The sequence below is a fragment of the Chaetura pelagica genome, unplaced genomic scaffold, assembly GCF_000747805.2.
Source record: "Chaetura pelagica isolate M959 unplaced genomic scaffold, ChaPel_1.0 scaffold364, whole genome shotgun sequence".
Taxonomy (NCBI): domain Eukaryota; kingdom Metazoa; phylum Chordata; class Aves; order Apodiformes; family Apodidae; genus Chaetura; species Chaetura pelagica.
The window spans coordinates 494703-503568 of record NW_009953089.1 but is presented as its reverse complement, the minus strand read 5'-3'; positions in this window follow the sequence as shown (position 1 = coordinate 503568).

Here is an 8866-nt window from a genome sequence, read left to right as displayed (position 1 = left end):
AAGAGTCACTTGGACCTGTTCACCAAAATACCCACAGTGCCTGCTGGTCTGGCAGAGACAGGACCCGCGGGAACCGCGTGTGCGCAGCCCCTGCAGCCCCTGCCCTGCATCTCCTGCCCCTGCAGCTCCTGCCCCTGCAGCTCCTGCCCTGCAGCCCCTGCAGCCCCTGCAGCTCCTGCAGCCCCTGCAGCTCCTGCAGCTCCTGCAGCTCCTTAGCCTCGGTGAGGCCGCACCGCTCAGAGCCGCGGGTTTGTTTGGTGTTTTCGGAAGGGCACAGGGCGCTGCGAGCCTGAGCAGCCCCACCAAAGCCCTTGGGTTTCCAGGGATTCGAAGGGACCCGGAGATCTGGCGTTTTTCTCCACGAGAAATTCATCCCCGTTCGTTTCACCATCCCCGGTAAGAACAAGCAAACACCTCCCGACGGCTCCAAAATCCTCTGGGAAGAAGATAACGGGGAACCAATCTGATCCTGGTTTTTATAATGAGATGGTAGTTAAAGAAGATGTTTCCTTGAAGTGACAGCTTTTTTGATCACAGCATTTCTTCATGAAACTTTGTAGCCTTTTAACAGGACATTTCATACTTTTCCTTCCTCACAGCTTGCCTGCATGTTCCTGCAAAGAGCAGTGACTAAGAGCCCTGTAACCCATCAAATAGTGATGAAATTGATGACCTGAAAGTCCCCCTGCAATCGGTGGGTTCTGCCAGGTCTCAGACCACCATCACCCTGCTCACCTTCCTTTCTTTTGCTCCTGAAAGGCCCTGTCGTGGTTTTGCCCAAGAAAGGAATGAATTAAATCAATTCTCATGTTTATTTACCTACCTTGTTTTACCATTTCACCTTCCACATTTTCCTCTATTTCTTACAGTTGGACAGAAGAAAACTCCAAACATCTGCTGTAGATTATATGACTCAAAAATTGCAGATAATTAAAAACTTGCAAGGAATCTTGTGTCATTACATTTGGCCCTTCTATATCCTGAACCCATCACCATTCCAAGGTCGAGGTTGGAATTATGGTAACGTGGGAGATGCTGTCAAAGTGATGATCAGACAATCCAGACGTTTGTTACAATGACTTCCTTAAGGTTGTATCTGTAGATCCATCTCTGTTGGTACCAGATCTGGGTTGTATTTTTCTTTGGCTGAACATTTCAGGCTGCTGTGCAGTGTGTATCTACTAAAGCCCTGGAAAGGTCTGATGAGTGTTCAGCAAGTGCTTGGGTAATGATTTGGGAAAACTATGACAACTCATATATTAATCTTCCAATAAGACCCTTCTGTGTTCTGAATCCCTTACGTGTTACAACATATTTCAGTAAAGAGATTTTCACTCTATCTTGGAGTAGGAAGTTGGAATGTACAGACATCCCTTCTTATAAATGCCCCAAGCACAAGGTGTGTTAGGTCTCCTGCCTGAAATTAAAATACCAAGCTGTTACAAGCTGCGTGCTGGGAACTGAATTGATTGAATTTAGGAATATGTTCAATGTGCACTAGATAGTCAAGGTGTGATATTAAACCCAGCCATTTTTAAAGGACCCCCACTGACATAGCTTGGGTTTGCAACCATAGGAATAGTACTATAATTTCCTTCATCCATTCCTGATTGTGCCTTACTGAACACCATTGCTTACACTTAGAGCAGCCTGCTAGTTGATATATGGCAAGTGGCCTCCCTTCCCTCCTGTGCAAGCTCCATTTCAGCTCTACTGACCATTTTTTTGTCTATTCTCTATTGTATTGTTCTGAATGTGTTTGGTTTATGCCTTTTTAGACATTCAGTTAATGTGTGTGCTGGAAATGTCTTGTCTTTCTAGTTCATACTGTATTTTGTAAAATGCCATGTTCTCTTTTGAGAGCGACATAAATTATAAATACTAGTTAAGCTAAGAAAGAAGACATCCAAGCATCCTAGGAAGTTTTCTGTAGATCCTTCTGGCCATTCTTGACTTACAAGGAAGGCAGACATGGTGTGCCTTTCTGCCTGCTTCACTTGGTAACAGCTACCATGGAGCTGAGGCATATTTGCCCCAGTGCCAGGCCAGTCTTCATTTCCTTTGAGTGTTTCTCCTTGGCCAGTGACCTTCCCATGAGTGTGTTTGCCAAGATTACATCATGAAGGACAATTTATGTGTGTGGTCACCATTGTATCCACTCCCTTCTGTGGATTTCCAGCTGAATGCTTCCTCCTTCAGCCGTGTACATCAGCTTTGAATTTTGTCTCATTTTTATTTGTACCTTGGTCTTCTAATACAAATATTGAGTCATTGAGTATTTGGTTATTTGTGTATTTTCTTATTAAGGTACCTTCTTGTTTTGTTATCCTAATACCCTGTTTTGCTGCCCTCATATCCGAAGACTCATATAATCTGATTTATACTCTTTTAGCCTAATCTTTCAGACTCTTTGCTATTTAGTCTCGGGTTTGTATGTCTACATCTCAGCTGCTGTCTTGCCCTGTAGGGAACAGGTGTGTGTGCATGGGCAATGGATAAATCTAGACCACAGCAGGGTCTGAGAGTACCAGCTGCTCTCTCATTTACTGTTGTAATGTAACATAGAACTGAAGAGCAGTAGAGTGACTGTTTCAACACTCAAAAAAGGGAGCCTTGCTTCATGTGAGGCAAGACCCTGTGCATATGATTCTTATGGGAAGTTGTGCTCAGAGTCCAGGTCTTACATGTTTGTGTCCCTTCTTTTGTTACACCTTGCAATAGAAGGATATAATTTATTTAACCCATCTGTGTTGGGTTTCAATGCAGTTTTCAGACGGGATCCTAAAGTTCCAACTTAGAGTCCACCAGTTCTGTACTTAACAGTTTTCTGGAGGCAGTTGTAGGGAACGTCAAAATCACATGGCAAAAGTGATCTTTAGGAATTCCTTGGTGATTCTTGTTCTAAGTTTCTACTCGGTTAAATCCCATGCTACTCCACTATAATTATTTGCAGGTTGATTACACAGCGAATTTTTTAAAATAATATATTTGAATGTCATAAAGTGAGCTTAGTAAGCTCACTGGCAAGTGATTTAAAATGATATGTCTGTAAATTATATGTAATTATGGGTTCCAGTGAATGAATATCCCAGAATCAATTGAAAATGCAGTTGTTAATAGTGACTTGGCACAAGATCAGATTGTGTATTTGGCTTGTGTGGCAGGTACAAACATATCATCACAAATTGATTCGAGTAGCACTGAAATCCACAGGAAGACAGATTCTGTGTTGAGATAATTTATTTACCCTGCCTTGGCCTGTTTCTCCCAGAAAGATTTGTACCTCTTCCTGCTAATGCCATAATCACTTTAAAAGTTTGACCTTCAAAAATCAGATGCAAGCTTGTCCATGCTTGTGCATATCTAACCACTTTCTTTTCAGCATCATGTAACAGGAGCACAATCCCTGTACCTGTGGCAAGGGCAATTTAAAATGTGCTGTTAATGTTCCTTTCATAGCTGCCTGTCTCACAGGATTGGTGGGATGTCCTAGGGCACCACTGATGCTACTAAGATAACAGCTCACTTTTTAAATTTAAAAAAAAAAAAAAGGCACAAAAAACCCAAACCAAAACAACAACAAAAAACAGACAAACCAACAAACAAACAAAAGACCACAACAAAATACTGGCTGCAAACTGGTGTGGGCTATTTATGAGGCAGGAGTCTGCAAAGGTCCACAGGATTGTCTGCCAGTGGCTGTCTGGGTAGATAGGCTTGTCCTGGCTTCCCAGCTGGCAATCACTAAGGTGTCACACACAAAAATGTACCAGTGGACATCCAAAGACTGGACCAAAGGGAATCCTTGGGACTCTCTGCTCTTTTCCCTACCTTTAATGAATAAGGAGACAGGCAGGTAGTGACAGTAGGTTCAGGGTGAGGCTGTTGTTTCAGACAGGTTCATTGGCATGTCCAGATACACTCTGCTTTCCTGTCATTAGCCCAGCAGTATTTTATGGGCAAGCCCTGCTTTTCAAAATCAGCAGTTTGGGATCCTTGCCCTTTGTGTTCTAGTTAGCAGCTTTATGCCTTCAACATCCATGGGGATTGATTGCCATAATGCTGTGGACAACACCTGTGAGCTGAGAGGCACCAAAGGCTTAGCTACAAGGACTGTAAGTTTTGCTCACAATGTTTTTCTTAATCATCATCCTCTGAACTTAGAACTAAGGCACTGTTGGCAGGCACTGTGCTTTTTGTTTAGCCAATTTGTCAAAGCCAGCACTCATGGCAAGTGATGAAAAGCACAGAGATTTGCTCCTCACAGTCATGTACCATGTTTTAGTCCATGAGGATCATCACATAGTTCATTTGCAAGTCAGTATGTTCCTAGATGTAAGACCATATACTTAATCCTTTTTGTTGTTGTTGTTAAAAATATTCCCTACAACTACAAAGAAGTTTGGATTTGATCAGCAGAAGGGACAGGTAAAGAGACCTACCTGTGTCCACAAAAAGTTTAAGGTTAATGACAGACCCAGCATCACTAATGATTTTTGGAGACAGAAATTTTGAAATGCAGTAACTTTTAGTAAGGCTTTGTTAGTGTTTCAGAGATGTGCATTGAGGATTTGAAGTTAGGTTGGTAGAGCTGCTGGAGTCAGCAGATCACAAGTAAATGAATGGGAATCTCAGACCTTTCTATGTTCCTTACATATGGTCGGCGTGACAGACATCTCTGCTTTCTTTCCAGTTGCTAAAAAACACCATCAAACAGCTCTCAGGTATTTCAAGAGGAAGAAGAAATCTTTAAAACACTTCTTTGCCACAGCCCAGAGCAATGTGTTTTTATGTTGCTGAATGATTCTCCCTATTTCTCTCATTCATTTTGCCTTAGGTCTGTCTACCCAGGTTTTCTCCGAAGCTCAACCAAATAATGAAGTTTCAGCCTTTAGATCTCTCTGGGCTGCAGCAGCATTGAGTTGCAGCTCCCAGACACCCAGGAGCAGCAGCACAGCCTCCTCCTCCAAGCAGCTGCTGGGACTTTGTCATCTTTGATCTTGAGGTGCTGTCACTTTTACCCGAGTGCAGGGTGTACGCGTGGGCCTCGTGCCAAACAACCAACACACTCTGTCCTAAGGACCTTACAGTAGGACATCTATATTGATTTTTTTCCCCTCTGCTGCTGTGGTTACTAGGTAAGAAAACATGAAAAGTCGGGGTTTATTACTCACATACTCCTCAGCCATAAAGCTCTCTGCTTAGGGGCACATCCTCTAAACTTTGGGTCAAATGGCAAGTGTGCACAGCCTGAAAAACCATTGACAGCCATTTTGCATAATGCATTTCATGTTCAAGTTATTTTTCCCTGGCATTTATTTCAGAAAAAGGCTTCTTTTTTTAAGCAATGGGCTACATGTAAAAGGAAAAGGCAATCCAGTCTGTCTTTTCTATGTGGTGTCGCTGATAATCACCACTTTTCTCATGGTTACCATAGTAACTTGTCATCCTTATCTGCCACCTTTTTTGGCACCTTGAAAAAAACTATTTAAATTCAGTTCTCTGATAAACTGGAAGCTTGGCTTCATGATACCCATGGGAGTATGTAAGTGTAACAACAATGCTTGTCATTTTTTCTTATTTAAGCAAGCGTTTAACTTGCTTTTTAGCAGCTGAACAGGCAGGTCTAACTGTGATGTTTTGGGATCCTGCTGCAGGTGCTACAACCAGCACAAGTGTGAACACCCTGGATGAAATCCCAGAAACAGCCCTGAGCTCCCAAGGGGTCACCTGCAGCAGCCTATGATGCAAAGACCTGAGCAGGATTCTGCTCTTATCATGCCACTCTGAAAGCAGTTGTTCTGTTTCCAAGCTTGACGCTTTTCAAGAAGAAAAATAATCTGTGGACATTAAGCTACATGGTAAGAATTATTATGAAGGTTCCTGTGGTAAATCAGCAGTGAATCAACAACCTTGTGATGCTTTTAATCACTTTCCAAGTGTATGCCATGCGGTGTGCATGGCAGATGAGAGTGGGCTCAGGCTGGGGATGGATGCTTCAGAGCTGAGAGACATTTTTGAAGGTCAGTTCAAGGGCCAACATGGCCCAACTGAGCACAACTGCCCATCCCTAGCACTTCCTCCTCTTTTTTTTGCACTAAGGGCACCAAAATAGTGCTTGTGATAAAGGTTGTTTTTCTAGTTTTGTCAAAATGTAGCCCAAATATATCCCTCTGCTCATGCAGCCCCTGTGCTGGTGCCTTTAAACCCCTCTGCACAGAAATACCCTCATCAGTGGAAGAGAAGAGAGATGTCATCACCTGAACAGCTCATGTTAGCTCCTGGCCATCAGACATAACCACCCAGTGTGTCTGCAGAGGGGCTGAACATTTCCTGAAGCCAGAGCATTTGGTGATCCATCCCTGCAGCAGTGGCCTCTTCAGCAGATCTCAGGCTTTTTTACTTTGTTATCATGTTCTTTTGCCAAGAGTTTTGAAGAGCAGACAGGTTTGAAAGGTATGCAGTTGCAAAACAAGAGGCAAAATGCTATCAGGAGCCACTACATAAAAGCAATTCTACTTTTGCAGTGTGGCTGGAGTGTTCCTGGGGACTGACAGCATGTCCTTGTCTCACTCCTTACAGATATCTTCCCTGGCCACTGCCAGAGAGGAGATACTGGCTGTGCTGACAGTGGGTCCTCTGCCCTGACCAGGGACAGTCACAGCAAAACACTTCTCATAAAGAAAACCACCTAAGCTCCTAGGGCAGCTGCTATTACACCAGTAGTGCTAGTGTACTATGTTTACATTACTCTGCTCAGGGTTTTTCTCTATTAAAAAGTTTATTATGGGATGATTGTGCATTTCATCTGCATGGGAGACCAAAAAACCTTAGGTCACACAAATTACAGGCGTCGTTTCAGAGCACTGCATATTTATTAGGCCATCTGCTGCTGCAGTGCTCAAGGCAAAAATCTTTCTCCAGGCAATCTATTCACAGCTACCGAGTTACCACCTGATGTGCAAAATATCAAAGCTCTGGATGCATTTATTATTGTGCTGGGTAGTTTTCTAATTAATTCATAAAGCTCAGGAAATGTCCCATGCAACAGTTGCCTTTACATTAGGCTGCTGTTTTCTCGCTGGAGCTGGAGAGGGGCCCTGAGGAGAAATCCTGCTGTGCCAGTCAGTTTGTTGTGCTGAACACACAGCTGGGTGGCACTGCATTTTGTCATCCCAGCCTCAGGAAGATGGATTCTGGCTGCAGGGCCTGGCAGATACCTGTGTGGCATTTCCTCTGAATCCATGTGAAGCCCAAATTAAAATAGCTGCTGCTTTCTCAAGGGAAAAAAAAAGGAAACCAAGTGGCTTTTCAGAAACAGCCAGTTCCACCACAGTGTTAATGTCTTGTGATGTTCACAAGAATACCAGAAGATGATCCAGCTTTTAGATTTCCTTGTTTTTCCCTTCTAGTAACCAGAAAGTCTCCACACGTGGTGCAGGTACATCCACGATCCCAGTGCAGCCCACAGCCTGGGCACCTCTGCAGCCCCTCTGTGGCCCAAGAGGTTTTACCCAAACACACACCCACATCCTTTAGAGCCAAGATCTGGTCAAGTGCCACCATAAAAATCACTCTCAGGGCTGGGACAAGTGCCTTGTGTTCAGAGACACGCAGACCACAGCAAAGCAGTGAGAAAGACACCATCCATCCACTCAGAAATAGCTGCACTTTTCCAGGTACCATTTGCTCCACCCCAACTCACTTTTAAGCCCTGTTCTCCTACTTGCATTTGTAAAGCCCTGGCAGCAGGGAGAGCTTCCCTGTGCCTGGCCTGCACCTCAGGACCTCTCCTGCCCTCGCTGGCAGAGTCTGACAGTCCTTAATGCCACCAGGGCCAAGCTGCTACTGCACTTACACTTTTGCAAGTAATTAGCAATACTCTATGGTGAATGAGGGAAGGTGAACAGAGAGGGCAGGTGCCTGCTTAGGAAAAGCAGTGAAGTGTGTGGTAAAAGAGCAGCCTGCCAGCTCTGTGCCACACGTCCCTGCAGGGGGCTGTAACCCCTGGCACACCACACTGCTGGGGAAAACAGGGATGGACATGGCAGTGTGAGAGCCTTGGCACCTGGGAAGGGTTCCCACCATCCCCAGGGAGTTGCTGTTCCCTTGCAGTGCTATGTAGTTCCCCCACAAGCATCAAGGGTAGCCATGCCCAGAGCCACCTTCTCTGGGGTGACACCAAAGGGGCCGCAGCCAGACCTTGCTGCGAGGCTCCCGGGCACCAGCCCAGGGCATCGTTTCCTGAGCAGCAATGACAGGTTTTATTCAGTGAGCTGCTTTTCATAAAGGACTCTCTGATAGCAACAGACCCTTCCCCTGCTCAGTGCACACTTACAGCAAGGCCAGGAATCTTTACACTCAGTCCTGTGCAAACCATTGAGACTCCATCTCTTCATCCTGCCCATGGGTGTCTGCCTCAGCAGCGGAGCTGCAGGTGAGTGCCTGGCAGCTGCTGTGCCATCCACACCTCCCTGCCCTGACCTCTTACACCTTATTTAGTATGATCTGTAAATCCCCAATAGAAGGAAATGTTTGATTGGTCTGTAAGGTGCCCAAAGGACACATCTTTTATTGATGTCTTCTCTTAACTTCCAGCTCGTGAGTAAAGCCATCCCACACCAGGTGCTGCAGCACTCAGGAGGAGCATGTCAGCTCACATCATCCATCACTCCATCTCCTGCTGCAACTTCCCCTCCAGAGCCACCTGCAAGCCACATGTGCACAGACAGAAGGTATTTATACCTTCCTCCAAGTGAAACACGGGGCTTCGTCTTACTTTTGTGCACTGATCATGTTGAAGGTAATCATGAGAACACTTTGCCACTGTTAGAAGTTAATGATGCGTTATTTAAATGGGAAAGAG